This window comes from Tachysurus fulvidraco, chromosome 6, assembly GCF_022655615.1.
Source record: "Tachysurus fulvidraco isolate hzauxx_2018 chromosome 6, HZAU_PFXX_2.0, whole genome shotgun sequence".
Classification (NCBI taxonomy): domain Eukaryota; kingdom Metazoa; phylum Chordata; class Actinopteri; order Siluriformes; family Bagridae; genus Tachysurus; species Tachysurus fulvidraco.
In genome coordinates, this window is record NC_062523.1 from 6128910 (window position 1) to 6147668 (window position 18759).

At 39.6% G+C, this 18759-nt stretch overlaps 5 non-coding genes across 5 annotated transcripts; all 5 read right to left on the reverse strand.

Annotated features, from left to right (window-relative positions):
- Positions 1-3837: 3837 nt before the first annotated feature.
- trnas-uga lies at positions 3838-3918 on the reverse strand. The gene has a single exon. It is a non-coding gene; the product is annotated as a tRNA-Ser (tRNA).
- Positions 3919-5064: 1146 nt separating this feature from the next.
- Positions 5065-5145, reverse strand: trnas-uga. The gene has a single exon. It is a non-coding gene; the product is annotated as a tRNA-Ser (tRNA).
- A 772-nt stretch (positions 5146-5917) lies between these two features.
- On the reverse strand, positions 5918-5999 carry trnas-cga. The gene has a single exon. It is a non-coding gene; the product is annotated as a tRNA-Ser (tRNA).
- An 836-nt stretch (positions 6000-6835) lies between these two features.
- Positions 6836-6917, reverse strand: trnas-uga. The gene has a single exon. It is a non-coding gene; the product is annotated as a tRNA-Ser (tRNA).
- Positions 6918-7782: 865 nt separating this feature from the next.
- Positions 7783-7863, reverse strand: trnas-uga. The gene has a single exon. It is a non-coding gene; the product is annotated as a tRNA-Ser (tRNA).
- Positions 7864-18759: the final 10896 nt, after the last annotated feature.

An 18759-nucleotide genomic window follows, 5' to 3' on the forward strand; every position in this document is an offset into this window, starting at 1 on the left:
GTTATGCCTTGCATTTGCATTATCCCAAAGCCATGAAAAACAATTTTAATGTTATACAAAGAGTGATGCTCGGCTCGGGACAGAACAAACTGCCACCAAAACTACAATTTGGTGCTTGTGGCTATGTGCCATTAGCATTGTTAAGTAATTTTCTACCAATCCTTTATCAGAGTAGCATAAGTATAAATTTTTTTACGTTTGCACCCATGAGCTTCTGCTGCCGATAATGATCTAGCAGCAGAACCGCCATGTGTAAGTCTTAGCTACATCTTAAAATGAACTCACAGGAACTAAGACATGCAGTGTGAATGATCAATTCTGCATTGCTTGGAGCATGCACTGCAAATATACTAGCTGATCCCTCTTTAAAGAACCTACACTGTGCTTGTAATGTTGGGACACCAAGGCAAGAATATGGGAAACTCTTTTACCTGATTTATGCATCTTGTGGTGGAGGTGTTGGGTTAGAGTGTATTTTAGTTGGGCTTCTAGGGTGGGGTTATGGACTGTTGGGGTAGTTTTTTTGGAGTGTAAGTGTGTTGTAATGGGGTGTTAAAAAACCTGGGTAATGTGAAAGAGGTGTTGGGTTGTTTTGGTGCGGTTTTTCCATGTTGTAATATGTGTGCTGTGGTGTTGGGGTGAAGGTGTTGAGGTGTTAGGGGTGTAGTTGTTGTGGTGTTAGTATTCAGGGGTGTCATAGGGTCTTTTTACACCTGGTCACTTCATGTGTTTTCTCTTATCCGATAGCTATCTGATTTGTGAAAACTGTTCCATTTACTGTACATTAGGCCACATAAATGCGTCTTGGCGAATTGGATATCAATCCGATCTTTCTACTCCAGCCCAAATGCAAATATGTTTGACCTCATTTCCATTCCTGGTGCGATGCACGACTCGCGAGTCACCTGCGAGTGACATACTTCCGTTTGGGAGGAGTATAGCGCTGACGTATGTGGCTTGAACAACCACATTCATTTACACCTGTCCAGTTTCATCTGAAATGCGTCCCAGACCACCTCCTGAAGTGGTTTGATTGATCGGATTTATATCCATCTCGAAAATGTTTCGGAGGGCATTTAGACCTGGTCTTTTTACCATCGGATAGCTATCTGATCACAGAAAATGCATGAAGTTACCAGGTGTAAAAAGCCCCACAGATTCACTGTCATATAAAAAAGCCTTTGCCTTCTGTTTAGGATGTAAGGACTCATTGCTGTAACTACAGTGGTATTTCGCCTCAAAATACAAGCCTTTTACAAGTAAATGATCAGTCTTTGGATCCTAAACCGCACTGTCTTCACCTTGATAAGGGTTCCACAGATTCTAGCTTGGGGACACAAAAATATTCACATATGGATGGTACCTGGTCGAAAAGCAATAGACCTCAAGGTCACTCCCCCACAGGATAGGGACCAGCATGTTGCCATAAGGACACAAAGGGTATGTGGCCCCTTGGTGTAAAATCAGAACACATCAATCAGCTAGACCAGAGGGCTGTCATCTGGCATGCAAGATCTTATGACTGTTTCTGAATCATTGCGTCATTATCCTTTTAATGTCTACATAGCATTTATCTTTCAAGGACTCAAATTTGTTACATATTGTACAAAGTCATATGTCCTCGTCATTACAACGATCATTCCAAAGTAGATATTTCTCCTGAGAACAATTTGTCTTTGAAAGTGCATTTTACCTAAAAGCGTTAATATTGTATTTACCCGTGTTAATTAACTTTTACTTGTACTGAATTAGAATATATTTCCAGTCACTGCAGTTATCAAAAAGCCGTCAATGCATTGAAACATGTCATTATTCATCACCAAATACTGTTCAGGTATAAAGAATTTCTTAATTATTAGCGAAAGAAGTTAATAACTGCAATATTTCTCAGAACTTTAAACACACATGAAAATAAATTAGAGGGAGACCGGGTGAAAGAGGTGATGAGTGAACATAATGGCTAAGATTAGATGTCTGACTCATTCTCTCATATGCATTAATAAAAACTCCTTTGTATAAAAAACAAGTAACTTGACAAACCTCGCTAACTTTTCATTGATCCGAACCCGAAGATGAGGTGAATGTGCTAGAAACAGAAACGCTCTAATAAAACACTCTCATGTCATTTAAATGCATTTGTTTTTTTCTGCACAGTTTCTTGATGTTTTAGTCTAAATAAATGGTAAAGCCGTAGAATAGCAGATAATTGGATGTCAGAAGGGGGGGGGGTCTTAGTCATTCAGTAGCCAAATTTAACACAGTGGCGGTGCACAAGGAACATTTTGTGCTAATGGTTTTCTGTTTATCTGTGAATGCAATAAATCAATACACAAAGGCCAGAGGAAAAAAAATGCTTTGACGTGACAAGTTATTTGATCTGTGGGAAAACACACAAAGAGAGATTTATCAAAGGATTCCCGGCGGTGCGCTGAAGATTACTAATTATGAATTTAAATAATCAATCTTTCTGCTTTCTTGAAGAAACCATTGTTTAAGAGATATTGCATAGCAGATAGAGAGACATACAAGAATTACAACAGGGTGGAAGCTGATACACTACATGAACTATTATGGGATGCTAATTGGTTTGTGTCAGAGAAAAAAGACATTAGCTTAGGCTAAACAAGAATCTGACAGTAAATAAACAAAATATTGTTGTGGGGTCTGGGTGGTGGGGTGGTTTGGATGTTGTGTTGAGGCATGATGGAGTTTTGGAGTGTTTGGTGTGAGGTGGACTATTCAATTTGGCGTACTTAGATGGAGTGTTTGTGTATTGAGGTGGTAGATGTTGGGGTGTTGGGGTGAGAGTGTGTGTTTCTTGGTTTACTGGATTAGGGGATGCTGAGATGGGCTGCGTGTTTATTGTGGTAGGAAATATTGGGGTGTTGAGGTGGAGTGTGTGATTGTCAGTGTTGGGCAGTAACGTACTGTAAGTACGTAAGTACTGTAACCCAGTTACTTTTGACAGTAACTAATACTCTAACGCATTACTTTTTAAATAAAGTAACTCTGTTACCATATGGTGCGTTTGTTCCGTTACTTTTTTAAATTCATTCATTTTGGCTGAAGTGTAGCCTACAGCCTAACCTGTTTACAGAAGCGAGCCATTGTAGGATCGGTGCATGCCAACCACTGTAAACATGCACTGTGGGCGTCTTTCCGTTTTTTCAAGTATGTGTGGCAGTAATGGCAAGTCAAGGCGAGAGCAAGACGAGTTTCTCTAAGTGGAAATATGCTCATTATTTCACTTTATATATGTTTTTAGAATAAAGACAAAAACCTTTTAGTCAAATGTAAGCTGTGTCTTTCTGGTTCGAAGGACCTATCTACTGCGATAAACAGCAACTCCAATCTGGAGGTAGAAACTACATGCCTCGACGAAGCTAGAATCTAACCCGGTGTCGGTGGACACACTCAAGTTGAGTCAAGCCCCTCCAGCCAAACAACAGCGACTAGATTTTAACCGGACTGGTAGCCATGGACAGATTTGAATAGACCATAATGCATAAAAGGGCATTAATGGGAACATTATGGGTTGAAAAAGTAACTAAAAAGTTACTTTTAACAGTAACGTGTTACTTTTTGGTGTAAGTAATCAACAAAGTAATTGAATTACTTTTTGAATGAAGTAACTAGTAAACTCCAACACTTTAACCTTGCAGCCATCGCAGCTGGGGTACCTGAACGGTACTAAACTAGACATTTTGTTTGTGGCATACAAAGAATCACTGGGGTTATAACTAAGGCCCTTTTTGCTACAGGAGGAACTTCTAATGAATTTTGAGGACTTAATTATCTAATTTTGTTGAATTAAATGACATCCCTTGGAGACTTTGACGCTGTGAGCAGGGTTCGAACCTGCGCGGGAATTCCCATTGGATTTCAAATCCAACGCCTTAACCACTCGGCCACCACAGCTGCTTGCGACTGCTTTAAATGCGTTTTTGATTCAAACACAGTATCAAGCCAAGCCATTGGCTAATAAACTTAACTTTACTCATTTAAATAATGTAAATTTTAAGCAGATTGTATTTCCTCTTCCTGTTTCCTTCTTTCTCCACATATGTATTGTTCATTTGGATGTACTGTGGTATTTTGTTTCAGCAAAACCCATTGTGCGGGGATATACAGTAGCAAGGTCCTGACCTGGGAATTAATCACCTGGGATGAACAGCAGTTTAGTTTTGCTAGGATTGAGCTTTAACTGATGAGCAGTCATCCATGATGAAATTTCTGCCAGACATGCTGAGATCCGATCAGAAGCTGTGGTATCTGAGGGTGGGAAAAGGAAGATAAGTTGTGTATCGTCAGCATAGCATTTGAGCATTTTTAACCCATTTGAGGAAATAACTTCACCAAGAGAGTGAGTATACTGGGAGAAAAGAAAAGGACCAAGTACTGAGCCTTGTGGGACACCAGTGGAGAGTCTGTGTGGAGCAGATGTCACTCCCCTAAATGTTACCTGATATGAGCGTCCTTCCAGGTAGGAATCGAACAATTCCCAAGCTGAACCGCAAATCTCAAGACTCCTGAGGGTGGACAAGAGAGTCTTGTCGTTGTACATATCAGCTGTACAACGACAAGACTCTCTTGTCCACCCTTTACTCATATCAGCTGTACAGCTGCAAGTCTGTTGTTTGGTTTGGGATGCATGTTTTTTCCTACCAAGTGTTAAAATTTTTCTGTGAGCAGGGTTTGAACCTTTTTACTAAGGGAGCAATTTCTAATCAATTTTGAAAGACTTTATTGGAAATATTGTTTGCATAGTATATTGCTTCTTCGGGTTGTCTGTGAAGCGTTCACATACCTCCTCAAAGCAGGGTTCAAACCTGCATGGGGAAACTCCAACACTTTAACCTTGCAGCCATCAGAGCTGTGCTCAGATGTGGTACCTGAATGGTACTAAAATGGACATTTTGTTTGTGGCATACAAAGAATCACTGGGGTTATAACTAAGGCCCTTTTTACTAAGGGAGGAACTTCTGAGGACTTTTGAATTTTGAGGACTTAAGTATTTAATTATCTAATTTCGTTCAATTAAAAGACACCACTTGGCGGCTTCAACGCTGTGAGCAGGGTTCGAACCTGCGCGGGAATTCCCATTGGATTTCAAATCCAACGCCTTAACCACTCGGCCATCACAGCTGCTTGCTTTGAACAGTGTTTTTTTTTTAATCCAAACAGAGTATCAATCCACTTTATTGGCTATTGTTTATTGGCTAATAAACTTAACTTTACTCATTTAAATAATGACATTTTAAGCAGATTGTATTTCCTCTTCATGTTTCCTTCCTTCTCCACAAATGTATTGTTCATTTGGACGTACTGTGGTATTTTGTTTCAGCAAAACTCAGTTTTTCCTTACAGTGTCTGCTGCTACACTAGAATAAATTTGGTGCTAAATATAGGGTAGTTCAGAGTCTTCTGCTGGACCTCAACCGGTATTACTGATGAGATCCTTTTCTTAGAAATGGATATGCACAGAATGATTCCAGAGTAGACCCCTTGTTGCGGTAAATGGGTGCCAAAACTTCTCTTGCTATTCGAACTTGCAGGGGGAAATCCCGTTCAAGACCTGTTTACACAGTTAATCACAGCTGCTCATTCAAATTTAATGACAATCCTTTGCTCCTTTGATATGGAGATAAGCAAACCCAGTAGTAGATCCACTGGTGGAAATGGAGAACTAATGTTACGCTTGCTTTTTATGATGCCACAACTAAGAATCTGTTTTATGGGTACAACGTATTATTTATAGATCATTGAAGCTGCTCCTCTCACTGTAAAGTAGATTCAAGAAAATGTGCTGGGAAACCCGATTAGATTTCGCATCCAACACCTTAACCAATTAACAGGCCCTTTTTACTAATGGAAGAAACTTCTAATGAATTTTGAAGGACCTTAAAACACCTCCTCACGCTGCAAGCAGGGTTCGAACCTGCGCGGGGAAACCCCATTGGATTTCGAGTCCAACGCCTTAACCTCTCGGCCATTGCAGCTGCTTGTGATGGCTTTAACACAAAAGATGATATTTTGAAAAATAACACAATTTTCATTTTTGGGTGAACTGTACCTTTAAGAGCTACATTTAGCCTTAAATGTTATATGAATATGGGACCTGGAGCACAGGTTTTATCAGCTGTCAATTTTCAGTGTACATTTAAGAGTGAACAATAAACATTTGTTCAGTTTTATCACCAACACTCTTTCATTGCAGAATATTATGAACTGAATGAACTGGTAGTTTACAAAGCTTTCTAAATACATTTGTACTCGGGCTGTGGGTGAAATGTCACCCGGAGCTGCTGTAGCTTTAAGTGCAGGCTTCCAAAAACACTCAGAGTGTAGTTTGAGTCTGCTTTCGTTTCAAATCTTCTTTTACATTAGTTAATTAATTTCAAATTCGCACCACAAAACACCACCAAGCAACTGATTTTCCTCCTTGGTAGGTGACGTCAGATCAGGTCAAAGGCCACGGAAGCCCCAATGGTCCAAGAACGTTAGTGATTCACAATCTCAACCAAGTCTGTGTTCGCAACACAGATGGGGTGAATTTATGAATGAAAGTTCTGTCACAAAACGATATTGTTACATATCCTCACGCTTTTTAAGTGGGTGTAAGGAAATCCTTGGCCTTTCCTAGTGGGTATACGGCGTATACCTGTGTATCACGTAGACTACACCACTGAGTCCAATGCCTTAACCTTTCAGCCATTGCGGCTGCGCCAAGATCGGTACTAAATGTTTGTGACACAAAGAATCTGGGGTTATAATTAAGGTGCTTTTTACTACGTGAGGAACTTCGAATTTTGAAGGATTTTAAAACACCTCCTCTCGCTGCAAGCAGGGTTCGAACCTGCGCGGGGAAACCCCATTGGATTTCAAGTCCAACGCCATAACCTCTCGGCCATTGCAGCTGTGCCCTGCAAGGTTACCAGAACATTATTAAACTGACCTCTTTGTTTGCAGCATACAAATTTACATTTTCAGCATTTGGCAGATGCCCTTATCCAGAGAGAAGTACAGAAGTGCTTGATAGTACATAAGTTACAATGAAAAAGTTTCAAAAGTTTCTGGTATCTGAGGGTGGGAAAGGGAAGATAAGGTATGTATCATCAGCATAGCAGTGGTAAAAGAACCCATGTGAGGAAATAACTTTACCAAGAGAGTGAGTATACTGGGAGAAAAGAAGAGGACCAAGTACTGAGCCTTGTCACTCCCCTCCATGTTACCTGATATGAGCGTCCTTCCAGGTAGGAAGCCAATTCCCAAGCTGATCCGCAAATCTCAAGAATCCTGAGGGTGGACAAGAGAGTCTTGTGGTTGTACATATCAGCTGTACAGTGGTAAGTCTGTTGTTTGGTTTGTGATGCATGTTTTTTCCTACTGAGTGTTAAAATTTTTCTGTGAACAGGGTTCAAACCTTTTTACTAAGGGAGCATGCTAATCTAATCAATTTTGAAAGACATTATTGGACATTTTGTTTGCATAGTATATTGCTTCCGTGGGTTGTCTGTGAAGCGTTCACATACCTCCTCAAAGCAGGGTTCAAACCTGCATGGCGAAACTCCAGCACTTTAACCTTGCAGCCATAACAGCTGTGCTCAGATGTGGTACCTGAACGGTACTAAAATGGACATTTTGATTGTGGCATACAAAGAATCACTGGGGTTATAACTAAGGCCCTTTTTACTAAGGGAGGAACATCTGATGAATTTTGAGGACTTAAGTATTTAATTATCAAATTTTGTTGAATTAAATGACATCCCTTGGAGGCTTTGACGCTGTGAGCAGGGCTCGAACCTGCGCGGGAACTCCCATTGGATTTCAAATCCAACGCCTTAACCACTCGGCCATCACAGCTGCTTGTGACACACAGTATCAAGCCAAGCCATTGGCTAATAAACTAAACTGTATGTTAATCTGTATGTCATCACAATTGACATTGAGTCATAAACAGTCTGTGGATAAACAGATCGTTGTGCAGGGATATAGCAAGGTCCTGACCTGGGAATGAATCACCTGGGATGAACAGCAGTTTAGTTTTGCTAGAATTGAGCTTTAACTGATGAGCAGTCATCCATGATGAAATTTCTGCCAGACATACTGAGATCCGAGCAGAAGCTGTGGTATCTGAGGGTGGGAAAGAGAAGATAAGTTGTGTATCATCAGCATAGCAGTGGTTAGAGAACCCATGTGAGGAAATAACTTCACCAAGAGAGTGAGTATACTGGGAGAAAAGAAGAGGACCAAGTACTGAGCCTTGTGGGACACCAGTGGAGAGTCTGTGTGGAGCAGATGTCACACCCCTCCATGTTACCTGATATGAGCGTCCTTCCAGGTAGGACGTGAACAATTTCCAAGCCGATCCGCAAATCCCAAGACTCCTGAGGGTAGACAAGTCTTGTGGTTGTACATATCAGCTGTACAGCTGTAAGCCTGTTGTTTGGTTTGGGATGCATGTTTTTCCTACCGAGTTAAAATTTTTCTGTGAACAGGGTTCGAACCTTTTTACTAAGGGAGTAATTTCTAATCGATTTTGAAAGACTTTATTGGAAATATTGTTTGCAAAGTATATTGCTTCCTCGGGTTGTCTGTGAAGTGTTCACTGGGGTTGTTGAGAGCGTATGTAGTTATTGAGGTGGGAGATGAGGGGTGTTGTCGTGGGAAGTACTGGGGTATGGTGTGTGTTTGTTGGCATGTACAGGTATGGGCTGTATGGGTGAGAAGTGTTGGGGTAGTCAACAAACGTATGTTTGTTGGGGTTTCTTTTGATCTGAATAACACATTCAAATCCAAGTAAAAAAAAAAGCCTGCTGGAATCTCTTTCATCACTCAGAAGACTTTTTTTTAACAAAGAATTTACTCAAAGCGTCCTGCATAAACAGCACACAGAGGATCATTTAGCCTAAACACATCAGAGCAGGCATCACCTCATCTGCTCTGCAGGGATAAACACAGACTGCTTACAGCAATAACCCTCACCAAGATAGCTATTCTCTGAAACTGGAAAGCAAAGAATACCATCAATCTTTCTTACTAGAAACATTTTGCATATAGCAAATTCAGAATAATATGGTGGAATTTGATAATGTTAAGGTGAATAAGGTGTTGAACTACTGATCAAAAGGTTCTATGTTCAAATCCCAAGTCTACCAGCTGCCATTGTTGGGACCGTTGGCAAGGCCCTTAACCCTTAACTGCTCAGATGTACAAAAGACATATATGTAAGTCGCTCTGGATACTGGCGTCTGCCAAATGCTGTAAGTATAAAGAAAATGATTCTGCCCAGGCACCATGCATACACCTACTGTACTGTAACTACTGTACTGTAAATAAATGACCATCTACAAGAACAAGCAAGACTCAAGTCCTATAGCTGCACTGCAACATACATCCGTAGAATTATTGGGGTGATGTGGTGTTGGTGTGTTGCAGTATAAAGTGTTTTAAACTGTAGTGCTGTTGGAGGAGCTGTTGCAATGGTGGAGGTTGTAATGTTGGGGTTTTTGGGTGGACATTGTTGAGGTATTGGAGTTAGTGGTTTAGGAGCACGTTGTGGTCTATTTTTCTTGTGCAGCATTTGGTGTAGGTTGCTGGGACATTGGGATGGAAAGTTTTGTTTTTTAAATGTTAGGTGGAGGTGTTTTTGTTTTCGGCTAGAGATTTTGGGGTTCTGGAGAGTTGGGATGTTGTGGTGTTGGAGTGGGAGGTGCTGAAATTCTTGGATGTTGTGGTGTTGTGATGAGGTGCTATGATGTTGTGGAGGTATGGAGGTGGATAATTCTTTTTCTATGAATCATTTTTTTTCTAGATAAGTAGTTATGAAAAACATCAAACATCAAGCCTTCAATATGCATTAAATGTAGAAAACGACATCGAGCTGATTAATTCACTGACACCTTCATACATAAACCCACTGTAGATAGCATAACAAAAAAGGCATGTACAAGAAGAATTGGTTATGGTGGTGAGTTAACATTGAAGTGGCTGGCTGCATTATGTAAGCAGGTGTCCTTGTGTCTGGGTTAGTGTCTGTGACTGAAGCAAGCATTTATTTATTCTGGCATAAATAGTGCTTTTTGCTTGCAGACTCCTTGCTTGCATTCTGTGCATTACCTTAAAGCATTACAGTACAATACTGTAGTACATCACCATAGCATACATCTTCTGCTCCTTTCTGCTGCACATGTTCCTCCAGAGATACCAGTGATCCTGACTCCTCCTGCCCTCCAGACCTGCCTCCAGACCTTTACCACACAAACACATAAAGATGGTTGTAGATGATCTTTCTTGGATAATCTTCATATTGGTGTCCCTCCAGTCAGTATGGGTTCCCTTTTGAGTCTGGTTCCTCTTAAGGTTTCTTCCGCACACCGTCTCAGATAGATTTCTGGCTTGATTAATCGAGACAAATTGAAGTAAAATATTTATACAAGTAAAAATTAATTGATTTGGATATGATATGAAGCTACTGAGAAAGTAGGGAAAACAGAGAGAGAGAGAGAGAGAGAGAGACATGAAAGAATATAAGACAGACAGCGTGTGACAGAGAACTGAAGGAGGAACATAAAAGAACATTTATATATTAAAAATACGAGGTCTAGGGAGAGAGAGAAGGATCGCTTGAAAAAGAAAAAGAGACAGAGATAGAGGGAAAAGCAGAACAAGAGAAAAGGAGGGAGCGATAATAGCAAGACAAAAAAATTGTGAGAAAGATACAGAGACTGATATAGAAAGAAAACAAATAAAAACAAGTGATACAGATAAAAAAAAATAACAGTGTAAAAATGACTAATCCGTTATTTGTTTGAGGGTCACAGCATTTCTCTCTCTCTCTCTCTCTCTCTCTCTCTCTCTCTCTCTCTCTCTCTCTCTCTCTCTCTGTGTTTATGTGTGTGTGTGTGTGTGTGTGTGTGTGTGTGCGTACTGTGCTGTGTGGCTTCACTTTTGCTGTAATTACATAATCACATTTGGCTGCCATGCAGCAGCACCTTTTCATTAAAACACAATTTAATGTAATTTGCACAGTTACACAAAGTTTCAGCACGACAAAATTGCACCAAACACACACTACTTTATAAGAAATCATAATTGAACAATACAATATACACAATTCTCCCCCAAACTCCCCATAGTGAAACAGCTAAGATATATTTGATGTGTGATGGCTGCGTCTTTGCATTTGAGCTTGTGCTAATACACAAATATCCACAAGCTCTATGGTTTTGACTGTTTGCCTGTTTCCTGATTCTCAGGTTTTTGCCTCGGCCCTGTGTTTATTGAACCCGTGACCTTAGCTTGACTTTGACCTTGACCTTGTCTTACGGGTTGGTTTTGTTTGCGTTGATCTCATTAAAACTCTGGAAAAACCATAACGTTGTCCATCTCAGCCGCGCTCTCCTGACAATCGATAACTGTTATCATTTCCAGCCTTGAAAGGTGTGGCCTATTAGAATATAACTATATACAAACAGATTTGTGTAAACATCTACAAAAGTAACGTAAATGCAACTACAGCTCCACTCTAATAATTTGATTGCGGCTAATTTTTGCAAGCTGCATTAATTTGTGGAAAGTTTGCTTTAGACATTCATTCATTTTCTACCTCTTATCCAAACTATTCTCGGGTCACGGGGAGCCTGTGCCTATCTCAGGCGTCATTGGGCATCAAGGAGTTTTCTGAACATGTGAAAACAAGGCATTGGTTTAGTGTGAAGTATGAACAGAAATGAGTCTGTCCATTCTGGAGTAAATGTTTTCGCTGTCCACTTTTCTTTTTTTGGAGAGCGTCATTTGTTCTTTATTCTTTCTTTCTCCATCTCACTCATCTGTTTCTCTCCCTTTCTCCGTCTCACTCGTCTGTTTATCTTCCTTTCTCCGTCTCACTCGTCTGTTTCTCTCCCTTTCTCCGTCTCACTCGTCTGTTTAGCTCTGGATTGCACATAAGCACATTGCTCTGGATAAGGACGTATGCCAAATGCCATAATTATAAATGTGATTATTAATATGAGGATAAAGCAAACTTTTTCTTCAAGGTGAGTTTTTACAGGTTTTTAAGGGAGCAGGTCAACTTTCCTTTCCTAAGTTGAACCACCTTGAAATGTCTTACGGTGCATACGTCTTTCAAATCTCTAAGCTAATAGTGAAATGAATTAATAGTACTAAAATACTTGTTTTAGGTGGAATTTTTTGTTTGTTTTTGATGGTTAATTTGTATAAATTAATTGTGTCTAAAGCAAGGGGGAACATGTTGGCTTAGTGGTTAGCATGTTTGTCTCACACCTCCAGGGTTGAGGGTTCGATTCCCACCTCCGCCTTGTGTGTGTGGAGTTTGCATGTTCTCCCCGTGCCTCGGGGGTTTCCTCCAGGTACTCTGGTTTCCTCCCCCGGTCCAAAGACATTCATGGTAGGCATCTCTGGAAAATTGTCTGTAGTGTGTGTGTGTGTCCTGCGATGGGTTGGCACTTTGTCCAGGGTGTAACCTGCCTTGATGCCCGATGACGCCTGAGATAGGCACAGGCTTCCCGTGACCCGAGGTAGTTTGGATAAGCGGTAGAAAATGAATGAATGAATGATATAGCACATTTTTTGTAGTATAAGAGGAATAAATCATGTTTTTTGTTTTAAGTTGATTATTTTTCTAAAACAGTGCCACCAAAGCATTTTATTTCATTACACTTTGTAATAAAACTCTGTAAAGATGGTTCCTTCTCAAGCACTATTAACACTACGCTGTCTGTTTTTGCTCACGTTGGCAATAAAGACTCGAAATGAACTTTTAGAAACCGTAACTGCCGAGCTGCACGTTGCGAACCATAAAAAGCTAACAGTGAAATGTGTAACCTTCATCTGTAAAGTTGACTTCTGATATTCCGTTTATGAGGCACTCTTCACACCTACTGTACAAGTGTAGTGAAATTATGGAGCCTCTATTTCAACTTTATTACTGATATTACCTCAAGGAAATGGTTATGACTCCTTCAGAGAGAGAGAGAGAGAGAGAGAGAGAGAGAGAGAGAGAGAGAGAGAGAGAGAGAGAGAGAGAGGCTGTAGACCTTATTCTTGCCCTGAGATAGATTTCTAATCAATCTAGCAACAAAATAAAATGTTCTGCATGTTTCAGTTAATGTTCCGCAAGCACGAGTGTTTTTATTTCATTTGCATTTGTAAAAAAAAAAAAAAATGTCGTTTTTTTATATTAAATGTAGTGTAACAGCCAAATAATTGTTCCTTCTTATTCTCTCTTCAAAATATAATAGCTCAACAATGTAATGACTGTAATTAATTGGTGGACGATGTCATGTTTTATCTCCCTGACTGCTCATAGCTGATTTTTTTCCCCATTTCTTTTGAAATCTTTGCGGTTAATTAAAGGCATTGCCCGTTAAGCTATTGATCATCAATCCCAATTCAGTACAGTCACTACAGAGTGTTGCATAACAGCAGTTATTACATTGTCTGACCAATTATTATGTGATTGAAATGTTTTCAGCTGCATCATCTACTTGTTAATCATCCTCATCAGACAAGCAATCAGCAGGGCCAGCCTTAGCCTTAACACACACACTGAGCACATTCAAAGTGCATTAGCCTGCTATCTATTACCCTAATTAACACGACAGTCAAGACTTGTACTGTGACAGTGAGGTTATTTCATGTCAGTAAATTCAGCTTCAGAGGCATTACAGTAATCTGAGTGTAGATTTCATTAGGTTTGAATAATAGCACTAATGACTCGGAACAGAACGTTTAATCCACTTATGATGAAGCGGCATGATAGATGATCGTGCTCGATGAGCGGACTCGTAAATCAAACCGGAGACGCTCGAACGAGGGACTTAAGGCTCCTGAATAACTCTCCAGCATTGAAACAAATGACTGGCTGTTTTTTCCACCATTTGTCCTTCACCAAGAATATTTCTTCTGACCCTCTTCATCGTTGAGAACATTGGTCTTCAATAGCTAGAGTTAACATAATAATGATCAAGCCATGCATTGTACACGCAGAGGTTAAAACCAGAAGACACCAGAATATGAATAGAAAAAGTAGTGGATTAAGTTTAAATGTTCATGTACATCTTGGGGACCAATTAGAGAAGATATTAGACAACGATGCAATCAAGAGGCCAGGGATTAATGTGAAGCTGTTTACAGGATAACAGGGTGTTAGAGAAGATTTGTCACATGGTAAAAAGCATGTTGGAGATTAAACAAGATAACATGGAAAAAAAGGATCTCTGGTCTGATTAGTCCAAAAATGATATTTGGACTCTATAGCACAAAGCACTATGTTTGGCTGAAACCAGTCCTTCAGTACTATTCACTATTGTATTGACATTACAGTCAGTACTATTGGCCTCTTTGTTACTTCTCTTATTAATCCATTTTTACCTAAGATGCTGAATTTTGGTTAGTAGTTGTTAAATAAAATTAATAAAAAAAATTAATAATAATAATAACAACAACAACAACAACAACAACAACAACAACAATAATAATAATAATAATAATAATAATAATAATAATAATAAATAAATGAATAAATAAAAAAATACAATACAATGTTTGAATAAAAAAAGACAAAGGTGAAGTAGAATAGAAGCCTTTATTTATTCACACATATGCATTACAGCTCAGTGAAATACTTCTTCTACATATCCCAATCAGTCCATTGTTCCTTTTCATTTTATTTGTGATAAAGTGGAAATGCAGCAAATGTGCCTAAAAAGAGGAGCATAAAAAACAGACGCCTGTTTGCATTGTGAAGCTTCTTCTGAACCTTCTATCTCTAATAGAAGGAGACACCCTGTTCAAACATGATGTCCAGCCACAGCTGGTTAAACACAAGCTCTGTGTAGTTGGCCTCAATCCAACACACACTCAAATTATCTCTCAGCTTCAGCAGTTAGTGGGGAAAATCAAAACATGGACAATAACCTGCAGCACTGTACAGGGCCTTGGCTGAGCTACACCCCATGCTGTGCTCCTAATTAATAATAATAATTATTTCTAACAGTTATGTAAGATCGAGGGCACAGAGGCCGTAATGGACAGGGATGAACATTATTGTGTGTTTGTGTATGTATGAGTTGCATAAAAGCAAAGCTTATACTTTTTATTTAAATTTACAACTTTACAACCAGTCTTTAAACTGTCTCAGTTAGTCTCAGCCTTTATTTTTTTTTATATTAAGGTTAAAAAAATGGGTCCACCAGTTTTGGGGTGCACAAGTTCACACTCCACAGAAATAGTTAACGACTCTATTTTTGAGAATATGAAAATAGTAGGGCTCGGTGGCTTAGTGGGTAGCACGTTCGCCTCACACCTCCAGGGCCGGGGTTTGATTCCCGCCTCTGCCTTGTGTGTGTGGAGTTTGCATGTTCTCCCCGTGCCTTGGGGGTCTCCTCTGGGTACTCCGGTTTCCTCCCCCGGTCCAAAGACATGCATGGTAGGTTGATTGGTGTGTGTGTGTGTGTGTGCGCGTGCCCTGCGCCCTGCGATGGGTTGGCACTCCGTCCAGGGTGTATCCTGCCTTGATGCCAGATGACGCCTGAGATAGGCACAGGCTCCCCGTGACCTGAGAAAGTCGGATAAGCGGTAGAAAGTGAGTGAGTGTTACAACCTGTGAAAATAGGGCATTGTATTGTGTGTTTTTGTACGTCTGTGTGCAGGTTGATTCCAGGCCAGAGTTTGCAACCTGCCCTAGCCTGTTCTGATCCTGATATTGATGACATCATCACTAATGGTCTATATAAAGAGGAAGCAGAAGAAGAAGGAGGAGGGTGTTGCTAGTAGTGGTTTGTTGTTGTGTTGAGATATTTGGATTATTGTGGTTTTGTGATTATTCTGGTATTGACTTCTGCATGTTTTTTGACTCTGAGCTTGGTTTACCCTTTGGATTTGTTGCTGTGTTGCACTTTTTTCCTTTTTCCCCTGTGTGTGTTTGGTAGGGAGTTAGGGAAGTTCCCCTGTATTTTTCTTTTCTTTGCTTTCAGGTAAGCATAGTTATCTCACTATTAGACCTTTTTTGTTTATTATTTTGGCCTGGGCCCACCTTGAAGAGATGCCTGTGTACTGTTGGCTGTATATATATTCTTTATATCCTTAAATACACTTACCTACAAATTCTACCTTGTGTGTTTTCTTGTGGTATTTTTTTTAAAGATATCCAATCACTGAATCCCGAGCTTTACAGCCCAACCCTAAACTGGTTCGTAACAAAAAACTCAAAACTTTGCTGAACTTATGTTTTCCCAGCCTAGCAGTCGTGTACAGTATGTTGCTGAGCCAACAAAGTCTCGATTTGTGCCATCTGTACCACTTTTATTGTGGAAAAGTGTGAATTATTTGAAAGTGAATTGAAATGTTTGAATTTGTTTTTCTTTCCTGTCGTCCTGCTCCTAGGCAGGTAAATGCAGTCATGATACTCTATGTACACAAACCCAACAGTGTCCTGACTAATCTTGTAACAGACTTACAGTGATAAAATAACAGACTTATTTATACTATTTAAAAATGTTTGATAAGTTGATGTCCATTGTGCTACAAGAGAGAAAGTGGTAAAGTTGATTTATGTACTTATCCAGAGCGACTTAGATTTATCTAATTTCAAACGACTGCGGGTTAAGCGCCTCGTTCATGGGCCCATCATTGATAGCTTGTTGGACTTTGAATTTAAACTCACAACCTTCCGATTGATTGATTACCGTCCAACAGTGTAACCACTAGGAAACCACATCCACCAGATCCACTGTGTCCATAATGTTTACCTAATATAAAAATACCTTCAGTGTCAAGGCACATCAGGAAGTGCTATTTTTATCATTCCTGCAAAAACTAAATTGAAAGCAACTGGCAAAATTTCCTTATAACCTCCCACATTTCTGGTTCAAATGAAGCCTGGAATATATCCCTGTGCACTTGAGGCACAAGATTGGGGACACCCTGGACATAGTGTCAGTCCATCACAGGGTACAATCACACCTTTACATACCCATTCACACACTATGATGTAATTCAAGATGCCTACAATAAATGTCGTTTTTGAAATGGGGATGAACACAGGGAGACCCACCAATCTCTGAACTCACAGAAGGCTGGAACTGGATCCACAATTTTTTAAACCTAATGTGCAAGACAAAAGTGCTTACCACTAACCATTGATAGGCAATGCTCCCCTTGGCTGACTTGTTAAAGAAGCAAGTATTACTGAGCTACTAGCATGCATGAGCTACCTAGTATGTTATGGCATGTAACCAGGGGCATTTTAGGGTTGTAAGGGATGCTGGTCTTTTTTTATTATTATTATTATTATTATTATTATTATTATTATTATTATTATTATTATTAGTATAATAAAAATAATAATAATAATAACAATAAATTAATAATAATAATAATAATAATTATTGTTATTATTATTATTATTATTATTATTATTATTATTATAATAACAATAATAATAATAATAAATTAATACTAATAATAATAATATATTATTATTATTATTATTATTATTATTATTATTATTATTATTGTTATTATTGTTATTATTATCTCACCAACTCTTCCACTGAATGAATAAATGATGACAGTCCACTAGTCGGATACTAACAACAGATCCACCTGCCGACCAGAATAGATACTGTACTGTTTAACATCTCCACATGTACGTTTTAAAACTGCAAATGGCGTACAGAACATGTAAAATAAGCGCTAATAGAGAGAGGGGTTTCTTGTCCTGGTAAGCCTTGTTTTATTTTATTTGTGGTGTAAAATGTTTTCAGTCTTTAAAAGACATGAGGAGGTTAAGCCCTGGAAGGCCCACTCTTGCAATGCCACTGCCTGTAACCTACTAATGATTAACTTACAAAGCAACAACCTCTACAACAGTAGCTTCTTGAGAAAGGTTTCAGGCTCTGAAGGTTTTTCTGAGCCTCCTGGTCTCAGCTGAAAGGGGAAGCCTTGGATGAGAGAGCAACCGAAGTTCGTAATATCAAGCACAGATTTTATGGCTTCTTTTTGATCCTACATGAGTACAAATCTGTCAGAGGTGAGTTCATATACTGTGGCTACTGATTTTCTCTCATCCCACAATGCATTGTAATTTCCACTTCTACTGTGACGACCAGGTGGATATAATGACCAAATCTGTCAGAGCCGTGTGTAATTGTATGTGCGAGTTCTTGACAGGCAGAATTTTTTTCAGTTGTTGCTTAGAATTGGAGTAAAATTAATGTCCCTTTTGAGGCATTGTTAGATGAAATTTCTGTAATGTTGCAAATAATTACTTACAGTAGAGATTTCTTTCCCATCCTCTTGCTCACAGTCAGCTAAATGCAGTGTCATGATACTCTACATACAGAAACCGAATACTTAACGACATCTAATGAGGCTAATCTTAGAACAGCCTTGCAGCGATAAAATAATTATTTTGTTTATTTGAAATTAACATCCACTATCACTATCAAATAATGACTTAATTTTTTTACTTTGGTCAGCACGTTTTCCTCACACCTCCAGGGTTGGGGGTTCGATTCCCGCCTCCGCCTTGTGTGTGTGGAGTTTGCATGTTCTCCCCGTGCCTCGGGGGTTTCCTCTGGGTACTCCGGTTGCCTCCCCCCGGTCCAAAGACATGCATGGTTGGTTGATTGGCATCTCTGGAAGATTGTCCGTAGTGTGTGAGTGAATGAGAGTGTGTGTGTGCCCTGCGATGGGTTGGCACTCCGTCCAGGGTGTATCCTGCCTCGATGCCCG